The sequence below is a fragment of the Pseudorca crassidens genome, chromosome Y (genome assembly GCF_039906515.1).
Source record: "Pseudorca crassidens isolate mPseCra1 chromosome Y, mPseCra1.hap1, whole genome shotgun sequence".
NCBI classification, from domain to species: Eukaryota; Metazoa; Chordata; class Mammalia; order Artiodactyla; family Delphinidae; genus Pseudorca; species Pseudorca crassidens.
This window is the reverse complement of record NC_090318.1, coordinates 4,351,023-4,364,345: the sequence shown is the minus strand read 5'-3', so window position 1 is coordinate 4,364,345 and position 13,323 is coordinate 4,351,023. Positions and strand designations below refer to the sequence as shown.

General features: G+C 44.0%; 1 protein-coding gene across 5 annotated transcripts in view; it reads left to right on the top strand.

Moving 5' to 3' along the window:
* Window positions 1–13,323, top strand: part of LOC137217802 (neuroligin-4, X-linked) — a 344,507-nt gene that overhangs the window by 29,020 nt on the left and 302,164 nt on the right. For 4 of the 5 annotated variants that reach the window (XM_067724760.1, XM_067724764.1, XM_067724762.1 and 1 more), the window contains exon 2: window positions 9,861–9,947. The gene's annotated coding sequence lies outside the window, so the exon portion shown is untranslated. Of the gene's footprint in view, window positions 1–6,182; window positions 6,352–9,860; window positions 9,948–13,323 lie in introns of all 5 variants that reach the window. The other variant, XM_067724761.1, reaches the window with a different exon arrangement.

The window sequence follows — 13,323 nt, the reverse complement described above, 5'->3', positions numbered from 1 at the left end:
CTCACCATTCATTCATCCATCCATTCATTCATTTGCTAGCCATGTGTTCACATCTTATTTGGAGAAGGTCACTGTGCTAGATACCAGAGAACATAGAAACACTGATAAAATTCAACCCCTGACCTGACCCCAGCGAGATCACATTCTTAGTAGAGAAGACAAAATAATCCTTGAAAACACCTACACCACAAGGCAGGCACATCCTACATGCCGTGAGAAGGGAAAACACACAGACCTTGCGAGTATAGAATCTTATTTTCCACTAGAGAACTGGTGTCACGTAGGACAGTTCCGTATTTGCCTGTGGCCGCTTGAAGAATGACCCCAAACTGCCAGTGTGTCTTATCTCATACATTTTCTGTAAGTCAAGGATTCAAGAGCTTCATAGCTGGGTGGTTCTGATGCAGGGCCTCTCAGGATGCTGCCGTCCGCTTGCGGACCAGGGATGTAGTTCTTTGAAGGCATAAGAGAGCCCCACGTGTGTGACCATCAGCAGAGGGCTTCAGTTAGCTGTCCTGTGGACCTCACCTTAGGGCTGGTCACACAGCATTGGCAGTAGCTTTCTGGGCAGTGAGAGAAGGGAGGGTAAGACGGAGTGGCTGAGAGGAATCCTAGTACCTGCCGTAGTCTTTGATACCTTGGCCTTGGAAGAGACACATTATCCCTTCTGCCGCATGCTACCGGTCACACAGTCCAGACCAGGTACATTGGGGAAGGGGTCAACGGGAGGGTGTTGATACACCTTGGGAGCTAGGCTAGCACCAAAGCTTTTCCAAAGGAGACAGCTTGTGAGCTGCATCTCAGAGGATGGAGAGGAGTTTTTCAGAAGGGCAAAGGGGACAGTGGGTGAACACGTGGACGCAGCAAGTGTTGAGTGAAGGGATGGGCTGAGCGCGCTTTCAAGTGCCTGTTGTTGGGTACAGACGATTAAACTGAAATCAGAGCATTGTAGGTGGTGGAACCCAATGGTCAAGCCAATGGATGTTCTTCTGTAGGCTGTGGAGAGCCCTGTCAGGGCTTCAGCAGCGTGGAATCATTTATGGAACGCCACCTTGGTGCTGGTGAATATGATTGAGGCAGGGAGCAGTGTAGGTAGACATTGAAGACATCAGGCTAATAATGTACATTAAGATGGAATGATGGCAGAGACTGCAGCAATGGAGAAGCTTTCACATTCCTCAGAGGCGCTGGGAATATGGTATTGACGGGACCTGGCCTCCTGTTGGACAGAGAACAAGCCAAGGAAGTAACTGTCGGAAGTTGGGGTGATATTTTAGGTACTTTAACAAAGGGAAGAGAGAAGGCTCGAAGCCAAGGAGGAGCTCATCGTTGTCAGATGCAATATCCTCACGTCGATGACACTGATGGGGAACGTGCTGTTTTTGGTGATTAGAATGAAATGGATAGACTGTAAAAGATAATCATTATTTATTTATTTTAAATAAATTTATTTATTTATTTTTGGCTGCGTTGGGTCTTCGTTGCTGCACGCGGGCTTTCTCTAGTTGCAGCGAGCGGGGGCTACTGTTCGTTGCGGTGCGCAGGCTTCTCATTGCGGTGGCTTCTCTTGTTGCGGAGCACGGGCTCTAGGTGCACGGGCTCAGTCATTGTAGCTTACAGGCTCTGGAGCGTAGGCTCAGTAGTTGTGGCTCACGGGCTTAGTTGCTCCGTGCCGTGTGGGATCTTCCCGGACCAGGGCTCGAACCCGTGTCCCGTGCATTGGCAGGCGGATTCTTAAGCACTGTGCCACCAGGGAAGTCCCAGATGATCATTTTTTAATCCTACCTATTCTCTCTCTCTCTCTTTGTCTTTTTCTTTTTTTTTTTTGGCCACGCTCTGCGGCACGTGGGATCTTAGTTCCCTGACCGGGGATCGAACCCACGCCCCCTGCAGTGGAAGTACAGAGTCAACCACTGGACCCCCAGGAAAGTCCCTAATCCTACCTATTCTCTTGATAGTCTTTTCCTTTTGAAACTGGTCTGACATTTTCATTATCAAGACCTTCTCAGCGGCTCTAATCGTCTTTCCAAAATCCTGTTGGTGCCCTGACACATATGCCCTGAAGGGACTCTTAAGAAGAAACATTTCTTTATTTACCCTCACATCCCTTCTGCTTTCTTTCCAGACAGCACACCTGGACCCCATCAGTTGCCCTCTGGAGGGGCTGACCGCTCAACAAAGCCCTCTTCCTCCTTGGAGTTTCTCTGTAGCCTCTGGCGTGTTCATTGACCCTCCGCTAAGGGACTTCATCCTTCCTTGCATTCCAAAACTCTCCTCTCTGGCTTTCTTCTCCTGCCTCTCCATTCCTTTACTTAGCTTTTCTGAGTTCTTCAGTTCACGTTGCTCCTTAAGGTCCAGCTTCCAGACCATCCCGCATAGGTTGGTACCTACTCCTGGTTAACAGTGCCTTCCACCCCGCAGACCGCCACGTCTCTACTTTTTGCTCTTGTATTCCCCTCTCCCATACCGCTTGGGAAAAACTCTCCTGAGATTCTTTTACTCACAGAGTCGACAATACTTCTGACAACAGATGTGTGTGGTGTTCCCCCCTCCCCCACGGGTCCCTGCACACCAAGCTCTTCTCTGTGACACCAGCTGGGTGTCCTGTGATTCAGTTCAGTCTGACACTAATATGGAGTTCGTACAGACTCCACAGATTAAGGACTCACAGGATGGCCCCCCGCTACCCACACTTCAGAAGCCAAGTGCAGGCAGTGGGTCCCCAGCTTACCCACAACTTTCCTCTCACTTGGCTGTACATCGGAGAGTCTCAGAACTTCCTCCTTGGATTCCATCATTCGCTGGAACAGTTCACGGCACTCAGGGAAACGTTTCCTTAACGCTTTCCCGGTTATTTCATAATGAAGGCTAGGATACAGGATACAGATGAACGGCCAGATGAAGAGATCCAGAAAGCCAGCTGTGGAAGGAGCCTGACGGCAGGAGCTCCTGTCCCCGCGGAGTTGGGGTGCACCAGCCTCTCCGCGTGGGGATGTGTTCCCCAACTAGGAAGCACCCTGAACTCTGGGGATTTTCATGGACGCTTCGTCACGTGGGCTTTACCGATCAGGGACTCAGCCTGCAGCCCATCTCCCTGTCCAGAGTGTGGACGGTGAGGCCGAAAGTTCCAGGCTTCTCACTATGGCTTGGACTCTGTGGTGCCCAGCCCCCATCCTGAAGCCACCCAGGACCCCACCAGGAGTCATCTCATTAGAACAAAACACACTCCTGTCGCCCAGGAAATTCCAAGCGACTTAGGAGCTCTGAGTCAGGAACCAGAGGCAAAGACCAAATAGTAGAACAAAAGATGCTGCTAGTGTTCTTGTCACTTGGGAAATTACAAGGGTCTTAGGAGCTCCGTGGTAGAACAGGGGGCAGGACTTGTATGTATATTTTCCACTATTTCACACATAACCACCCTTTGTCTATCACATGGGGCCACGATTCTCTTCCACTCTCCCTTTTTTTTTTTTTTTTGCGGTACACGGTCCTCTCACTGTTGTGGCCTCTCCCGTTGCGGAGCACAGGCTCCGGACGCGCAGGCGCAGCGGCCATGGCTCAGGGGCCCAGCCGCTCTGGGGCATGTGGGATCCTCCCGGACTGGGGCACGAACCCGTGTCCCCTGCATCGGCAGGCGGACTCTCAACCACCGCGCCATCTGGGAAGCCCTCCACTCACTCACTTTGACACGCATTATTGGCAGTCCTCTTTGGTACTCACCAGTTTCCACCAGAGGAGCCAGACCACCTGATACTTCCTAGCTGTGTGAATTGCAGTAGCTGATATTTTCACGTTTCTGTTTTCTCCTCTGTTAAGAGGGTTATACGAGAGTACCTGCCTCTAGAGATGTTTGCAAAATAAGTTAATGAAGCATCGAATGTGCCTTAAAATAGAGGCACACAGCCACTAGGGGCAGGCTTTTCAGATCATTTATCTTTGACCTTATGTTCCTCCTTGTCAGCCTAAAATATTTCACAAAGAATGGCTTCCTATTATGCTTAGCATTCACTCCAGATTCCTTGCAGTGACCTGTCTGGCTTTGCACAGAATGAGCTTCCTACCTACCTGCAAGCTCCACCCTGCAGTGTTCTCTGATGACTGCGCTGCTGGTCTACCAGTTGTCTTTCGGTTTCCAACTAAGCAAATTAGGACACGGCCTGTGCCACTCCCCCTGCCCTCTTCCCACTCCGAGTGGGCTGCATGCTCTGTCCTTTTCCTATTTCATCTGCTGTTTACTTCCTTCTCTGTGCTCACCCACACTCGACTGCATTTTTCCTTTTTGACCACGCGTGGTGTGTGTTTAAATGTTTTTCGGCTTTTCCTTAAAACGTGTGTTTCATGAGTCCAGCCTAGATGGGGTACTCATTGGGTATTTGTTGAAGAAATGAGCAGTTGTTAGGCAGTCTATAAATATTCATTGAGGGAATGAGAATATCAAATCTTGCGTGTTAGCAAGTGTTAGCACCCGAGGCATCACAGTTTTTTGAGACATGTAGCCAAGTCAGAGAGACTGAGAGAACACCTTTGATTATTGAATCAGTTTGTGGTCGGAGGAGCTGGTCTTTCATCTATGGGAAGATGGGCTCTTCCTTGATGGTTCAGGTTGGTTATAGGCTAGCATGATTTACTGAAACGTATGGGTCATTCAACGTACGTACGTGATTTGTTTCTAAATGCCTATTTATCTTTTAAAATCTTTGCCAGTATCCACATCCCTAGAATTTGTACACATTTTTTTTCTGTATTTTTTTCTTTTAAAGACAGTGTCATAGAAAAGTTTCCCATTCTAGTCCACGCCTAGAAAATTTCGAGGCATACATTTTAGGAATGTTAAGGATTTTGGACCTTGACTAGTTTAAGTCTTACACGAAAGCTGTAAATATAGTCTGTGGCGCTGTTTGTTTCCACTGTTCACTGGATGATGACATTAGTACTTTTTAATTTTGTTGTAAAGATTTGCATCAAAATTAGAAACGTGGACAGGAAATGAATTTCTTGAGAGTTCATCCGAATTCTGGGGTGATTCGGGAGGAGTAGAACTGTGTAAAGTGGATTATCTGTATTTTCAGTTACTTACTTTAACTTCTCAGGAAAATTTTTCTCTGTTTCTCTCCACCCCCCGGATTTTCCTAATGCTAAAAATTAAACAATTTGAGCATTGCATAAAATTGGGAGCAAATCCAAGACAGAAAACAGATGTTTTATTAAATATGCATCTTTTCAAAAATGAATGTGGTTTGGAAGATTGTTCTGTTTGAGAGAAAGATAAAGTCTGGGTTAGATAAATTTGGGTGCAAGTTCAAGTGATTTATGTTAATTGGAACATTTATATATACTCTAGACATATCCAGGACAGCCCTGCTAAAAACCTACCGATAAGTCCTCTTCCCATCTGAGCGTGCATTTTATTTTATTTTTTTAGCTACTCATGAACGTCTATCAAAATTAAACTTATTTCTCCCATTTTTCTTTTAGAAACTTAGCAGGTCATTGTGACTCAAAAGACAACTAAATAAATGATAAATGATAGTAGTTTTATTTTTTTTTAAGTTAAAATACCTCTGAAATATCTTTAGGTTTTAAAAAGAAGTTTAGATTTTCCTGTTTTTGTGTATGTGTGTGCAGGGCTAGATGCAGACCCTGGTCATGAGTGCTGTCGAAACCTTGGGACCCCTTAGGTGTAATCCTGGCACAGACTTCGTGAGGACCCTGGAGAGTCTAGTGTAGCTACCATCTCCTTCTTTCCCCCTGACAAACGTGGGCCTCCTCTCTCTCCTCCTTCAAAGCCATCTTCCATGCCATATGCTAAGAGTTTCCCAGAGCTGCTACCTCTTCTGAGCATGGCCCTCTCTATTCCTTTATCTCTGGATACCGGAGCTCCTGCAATTATATCTAAGTCCTCGCCTTGATGACGTTTTCCGCCAGGAGACCGCAAGCTCCTTGAGAACAAGAACTGTGCCACATTCATCTCTGGAATTTCTTTTCTATCCTCATACCTTGTGCACAGCCTGTGTTCAACGCACATTCGCGAAGTGAAATATCTTAGGATTTCTAGACAGAGTTTACTGTACATTATTTAGGGACCAGAGAATAAAATCATATTCGTAACCTATTGAAGAGTCCTAACTCCGTCAGTGTCCTCCTTTATGAAAATATTTATACACTTTCACCTTATGTTCTAGGTATCTGTTTGACCTCCTACCCAGGGCGAATTGGAATGGCTGTGAGTGTCTCTATGAAACCCCAAGTCTTTAGTTGTAAAGGTGAACTTATACGGAGAGGCTTCTTTGAAACATTGTCGTAGCGTGGAATAGATCATTCTTAGCTTCTATGTCCGATATTCTGCCAAAGGTCTGTATGCTTTGACTAGTGTGTTCTCTGTATGGTAAAATTCCAATAAAATGACATAGGATATTTATGGTAATGCTTGCTAATATATTGGTAACTCATAAATATTGGTTTGCCTTGAGTATTTAATATCTGTCATCTCAGGCAATATTTGTTTTTACAAGAAGCTTTTATAGATGAGTCGATAACATACTAAGTATAGCGTAAGTCTTCACAAATGGTCTGTATACGGTAGGGTGTAGTTTCACATGAAGACAAATCATAAAATGTAATTTCTTATTAAGTTCCGAATAATCAGCTATCTGTCATCATATTTAGCTGTCTTCAGGACTTCTGTAGTAGGTCATCCAGCCCAAATTTACTGGTAACATCAATAGTGTTTTAATCTAGAGAACTGAGCCTTTAACCTTTGAAATATCTTATTAGCCACAGGACTCTATCTTATAACTTAGCTTCCGATACATGAAGCAAAGCTTATTATTACCTCATGGACCCCCATGAATCATGTAGCAGAAAACAAATGAGAAAAATGAACACGTGATTACTTGAACATAGGTCAGTGTTAGCGATCAGCATTCTGCTTAGATAACAGAGTCATGAGCAGCAAAATGCCGTAATAGGCGGGCGTAATAAATGGTCATTGCCCTTCTCTGACCCTTTGGTGTTTGGAGGTTGCTGCTACCAAAAGCCGTCTGGGAGAATGTTATGTTGTAAATTCACACATGTGGGGCTATCCTTTGAGAAGAAACAATAATAATAAAAAAAAAATTAGAATGTATTTCGCCTTGCATAGCAGGAAAAATAGTAGAATTGTTACCGAACACAGACTCGTCTGCCCTATGCACAGTGAGGCCAAACAAACCGAAACTTCGGAGTTTGGAGCAGACAGGGGTTTACTGCAGGGCCATGAAAGGAGCCAGGTGGCTTCTCTCCAAAAAACCCACAACTTTTGGCAACCCATTTTTAAAGGCCCGGTGAGGGAGGGGCATCCCAGGGTGTGTGTGTTCAGCTTATACACAGTTCTCCGACTAGTTGATGATGAGGTCACAGGGCAGTGTCACAGGGGCGCCGGTTGGTCTGGGGGCTGTGTGCTAGTGGTCATCAGATAGTTAATTTCTTCCATGTGGTGGTTTTTAGCATCTGAAAAAACTCAGGAAATAGGCATGAGATACACTAGGCACTTCAGAGAGGAGCTGCAGCAGGAGATGTGGGGGAGGGGTCTCTGTCCCGGGAAGGGCCCCTAGGGTCCTGCTGGGTTATGGAATCTGGGTTGATGGTAGTGACCAGGGCCCAGTAAGAGAAGTGGAGTTGGTGAGATAGGCAAGCAGGGTGGATGGAATCTTTCCTGACGTGTGAATTAAACCCTACAGGATGTGAATATTTTGTTCCATCAGTATCAGATTTGCAAAAAAAAAAAAAAAAAAGGAAACTCATGCACATACTAGTTACTGAATGTTTCTCTCTCCCTTGTGCACCTAAAAACCACATACACGAAATCCAGCAAGCCAAGAGGCAAAGGAAAACTCACCCTAAGATAATAATTCAAATACATGTTTCTCAACACTGTCCCAAGGCAGAAAAGAGTCATCTACCAGACATAACTCGCTAATTTCTGTAGACCTCTCCTGACACACACCTAGTTAACTTTGCAGCTGTGAATTTGACAATTACCTGTGGGTGTGAACCAAATATGACCTCTGATCAAGTGAAACAGAAACAGAGCCAATTTCGAAGTTGGGATATTAATCATGCAGTGTTAGAATAGCTAATATCACGTGAGTGTTCGCTGTATGCATCACTCATGCAGTGAGGCTGTCTTTGGTCCTGATACCAAATAACCTTTTTGTCCCTGATGAAAACTGCGTCAGGTGTAGATTCCCACAGAGTGGGGACTGAGCGTGGGGAAGAGAAGAGATATGAGTGGCTCCACCTGAGACGACGTGGGCTGATCGCCGAACTACCTGCTTTGAGCCCTACCCCACTCTTGAGAGCTCTGTGATCTCGGCCAGTTCCCTAATACCTCCCGGATTTCGCTTTTTTAAAACAGTGGAGATAACGCTCCCTCTCGTGCTCACTGAGAAGATTAAAAAGAGTCTGTGTGGGAATTACCTGGCGGTCCAGTGGTTAGGACTCAGCGCTTTCACTGCTGGGGGCCCCGGGTGCCATCCTTGGTCCGGGAACTACGATCCCGCAAGCCATGCCGTGTAGCCAAATAAATCAATAAATAAGCAGAGAGTCCACGTATAAAACGGTATGTTAAAGGTTGACACACCATATACATGTTACCTGTTATAACAATTCCTATTCTATTTGGACGAGGAGGCGGCTTGATTCTGTGAAAAGCGTGTGGTCTTTGAACGCAGGATAGGCGTAGGTCTGACTCTGCCTTATGGCTTCAACGTGTCGTGTGAGCTAACGTCTGAATATCAGTTTTCCTAAATGCAAAATACATGCTATGCTACGTACCCTGCGCGGCTGTAGAAGGGTCAGGAATAATGAATGCAGTTAAGATTGTTGGTGCGTGTGAAGTCATTTCCACAAATATATTTTAACCAACAATATTTACTGTATAGCACAGGGAACTCTACTCAGTGCTCTGTGGTGACCTAAATGGGAAGGAAATCTAAAAGAGAGGGCATAGAGGTATACGTATAGCTGATTCACTTTGCTGTACAGCAGAAACTAACGCAACATTGTAAAGCAACTATACACACCAATAAAAATTTTTTAAAACACAGTATTTATGAAATAGTAACTACATGTTCTATCAAAACCATAATCAGACTATGACCCTACCTTCCTACAACTTAATAAGGGGCTGACTCATTAGCTATGAAACCCAAAGACTTTACGTGCTTGGTACTAATATGAGTACTGGTCAGTTAGAGCCTCGTTCTGTCGGATGAGAGCCGAGAGAACGAGGCAGCGTGGCTCTTGCCCGTCTGACCCACTGCTGTAAGGGGGGAAAAAAAAATCTCTGCAGGCTGAGGATCAGTTCTTGCAAACAAACGCCATCTAACACAGTGAGCAGCTTTTGCAAATTAAATTGTGCAGGGATTTTAAATTCTTAATTTAAATAAACTACATCGAACGTAGACACGGACTAAACTGATTATTCATCTTGGACGAAAAGTTAATGGTGGCCAGGTGAAAGCAGGTGAGACGTAGATTGGCGACCTCCAGCTGTCTCGCTTTATTCTGAATTCTCTAATTGCCTGTGGACTCAACTGGTTGGGTATAGAATCTACAGTTCGCCATAACTGTGTCGGTGCCCTTTCTTGACTAGTTGCTTGGATTGTTAGGGAATCAGTTAAGAATTACTTTATGACACTACTAGCTAGTTTTTATAGTTACCCAAAAGAAAGCTTAGAAAGAATGTAACAAGGGTTTTGAAACAATGGCGCCAGCTCTTTCACTGAGTGTATTTCTCTCTCTCTGTCTCTCTCTCTGTCTCTCTGTCTGTCTGTCTCTGTCTCTGTCTCTGTCTTTCTCTCTCTGTTTTATTTTTACAGGGAAAAATGTGCTGAGATGGAAAAGAAATCAAGTGGATTTCCACGGTGGCATTTTTAAGAGCATCTTCTTAGAAAGACAATGTCATGGTAAGTATGAAAAACATAATCATTGGTCTCCGCTGGCTTATTTCGTGGATGCGTTTACAGCCTGGTTAATTCAAACCTGGCAGTGCTTTCAGATTCCTTTGGTGGTAAAAATTGTTCTCTTTTTAAAAATAATCTATTTGAAATTCACCGAAGTACAAAGCAGAGATTTCAAGCTCATTGGGAGTATACGTACTGGCATGCTTTGTGAATTTAGAATAAGAATTATTTGTTTCTCCAAATAGCCACAGTGCAGAGTATATCTCATTGATGAGACAAGAAAGTCAGCCCTCCTTCTGAAATTCACCCTCATCCCTACTGGCCACTGAAAACCCACTTTCTTCTACAGTAAGCATCTCAAGCCACTGGGGCCTTTGAATGGCCTCAGCATTTCATTTTATCGCTTTTGTGTGTAGACCCTGAAGAGTGCGACCCAAAATATCAGACGTGCTTCTAATGCAGGCTGTGGGCCCACTGAGGCCACGGGATCCTTCTCTTTCTCTGAAAGCCAGAAATAGAGCACAGCCCAAGGAAGGGGAAATGGGTAGAATACTTTGACGATCTATGCTTGTGAGCATACGTTAATGAAGGTATTTTACAAGTCAAAATTGGGACCCTTTCCCCCCATTTAAATTTCAGAAAGGATGTGTTTTAATATATTTCAAGTAAACGGTTAAGACTTTTCATGGCTCAGCTGTCAATTCAAGCCCTGCTGAGCCGTTTATATGATTACATGGATTAAATACTTGCTGTTTACCTACTTTCTTACCATTTTGAGTGCCGTAACTTCTAAACATTTTTCGGAATTTAGACCACCAGTGGCTTTTGAGTATCTCTTTACAGTTAACCACCTAATTTCCCTATTCTTACTCTGTGACAAACTTCTGCACCTTTCCTGGATTCTAAAAGATTGTCAAGGTCACGTCCTTCATTGAACTCCTATTTCTAAAAACTAGATCTCCAAACTCCTTTTCCTATTTCCTGCTATTAAAAAAGTGCTAGGGTTTTTTTCCCCAAAGGTAATTTGTAATGAATAAAGAAAGACTACTACTGTCCCCCTTTCTGTGGTTAACATGCAAATTTGGAAGATGAAACAGATGAGGATATACAGTTCAACAATCCGTAAGAGCACATTATGTAAATCCCTTTGTCTTCTGAATTTCGAAACCCCCTTTTTGTTTTTTCATTGTCGTTTTCTTTTTTCAATCTGGAGGAGCATTAATATATAACCAAGGCATGAAGTTGCCCAAGTATTTGTCTTCCTTGTCGCATCACCAGCCTTTCGAGCAACAAGCCTACTATGCAGCCTCGATTGTAACCATTTCAGGAGCTGCCGTGCAAGGAGCAGTCAGTTTAATGTAACCAGTCGATCCTGGTTCTGAGGAGAAGTGGTCATAATGTGTCTGACATCAGACTCAGAGCTGTAGACAGCACAGCTCCGAACATGACAGCTTGGATTATGAAACCCGAAGGGAACGTGATATAAAGCACACCACAGGGGGAAGGAAATGAGAACTTATGAACTGGGGAAGACTCCTTATTGGGTTTTTTTTTTATTTTATTAATTTAGTTTTTATACAGCAGGTTCTCATTAGTTATCTGTTTTATACATATTAGCGTATATATGTCAATCCCAACCTCCCAATTCATCCCACCAGCACCCCCCTCCCCGCTTTCCCACCCTTGGTGTCCATACTCTGCATTTGAAAGCACTGGGTGTTTATCCAGCTGTGCGTTTCTGCTAGAGTCTGACTGCGTCTCTGGTAAGGGCAGCCCTTTGGAGCGCCAGTTCTGGGCTGGGCTTCATGAGCGGTGATGCTATTTGGAACTGTATTGTCTCCTAAGGATGGCTTGGCTGAAAAAGTAAAGACAGAACTTTGAGTTTTCCTTTCCCAGAAACCTCAAGACCCCAAGTGACAACTAAAATCTCTGTGACTCTATTTTTTTTATTTTTCTCGCTCCCCATATCCTCAGGTCCATTCTCTAGGAGGTCTGTGTCTTTATTCCTGTCTTACCCCTAGGTTCTTTTTTTTTTTACATCTTTATTGGAGTATGATTGCTTTACAATGGTGTGTTAGTTTCTGCTTTATAACGAAGTGAATCTGGTATACATATACATATATCCCCATATCCCCTCCCTCTTGCATCTCCCTCCCACCCTCCCTATCCCACCCTTCTAGGTGGACACAAAGCACCGAGCTGATCTCCCTGTGCTATGCGGCTGCTTCCCACTAGCTATCTACCTTACGTTTGGTAGTGTATATATGTCCATGCCTCTCTCTCGCTTTGTCACAGCTCACCCTTCCCCCTCCCCATATCCTCAAGTCCATTCTCTAGTAGGTCTGTGTCTTTATTCCCGTCTTAACCCTAGGTTCTTCATGACATTTTTTTTCTTAAATTCCATATATATGTGTTAGCATACGGTATTTGTCTTTCTCTTTCTGACTTACTTCACTCTGTATGACAGACTCTAGGTCCATCCGCCTCACTACAAATAACTCAATTTCGTTTCTTTTTCTGGCCCTCTGTGACTCTTTAACTGGACTGATTGTCATTTACAAGGGGTACAGGGTTTAGTGGGGAAACACAAAGACCTGTGAATCAGGGCATTTCTGTTGTCATCCAGGTTTGCTGCTCATGAGCATGTTTTCGATGGTCAGGCTTCTGACATGTTTAAATAATAGAGATGTATGTATTTATTCCCTTTTCACTATGGAGAATTTGTGGTTATAAATGAAGAAAAACTTCTGTCTAGGAAGCAGAAAGAATTCATTAAGCCTACTGAATACTTGAACGTTTCAACTTATGCCCGTTGGATCTAATTTTGCATACGCCGCTGACTGAACCCTTTCTGGTTTTGTAACCCTGTTAAAGGAAATGCTTTGCCATGGATTTTCGTGGTCATCGGGGATGCTATTGGTGAACTGATGTTAGACATTCCTTAATTTTTTCCCAAAGATGGCTTAGTTCAGTTCGAAACTGACAACCAAGAACAATGCCTTTCAAGGCACTCCTGAAACCATGATTTTCATTTCTAAGTGAAGGGATCGAGGGATGAACCAGAATTAGGATGTTTGGCATTTCATGTTTGGACTGAATTTGCTAGTCTATTGAAGATCCTGACATTCAGGGTTATGCTAGGGGCTAATACGTTCGAACATTGAGGTAGTTTGTTTATGTGCTACTTAGTTCTGGACACACATTGTCCAAATGAATCTTTTATTAAAACATTTTGTGATTCCGAGGGACACAGATTAGTTATGTAAATCAATTTGGTATAGTAACTGAGTTATAGACTTAAATACAATGCTAAAAATAATAATGTTAAATAGTATAGGGCTTCCCTGGTGGTGCAGTGGTTGAGAGTCCGCCTGCCGAT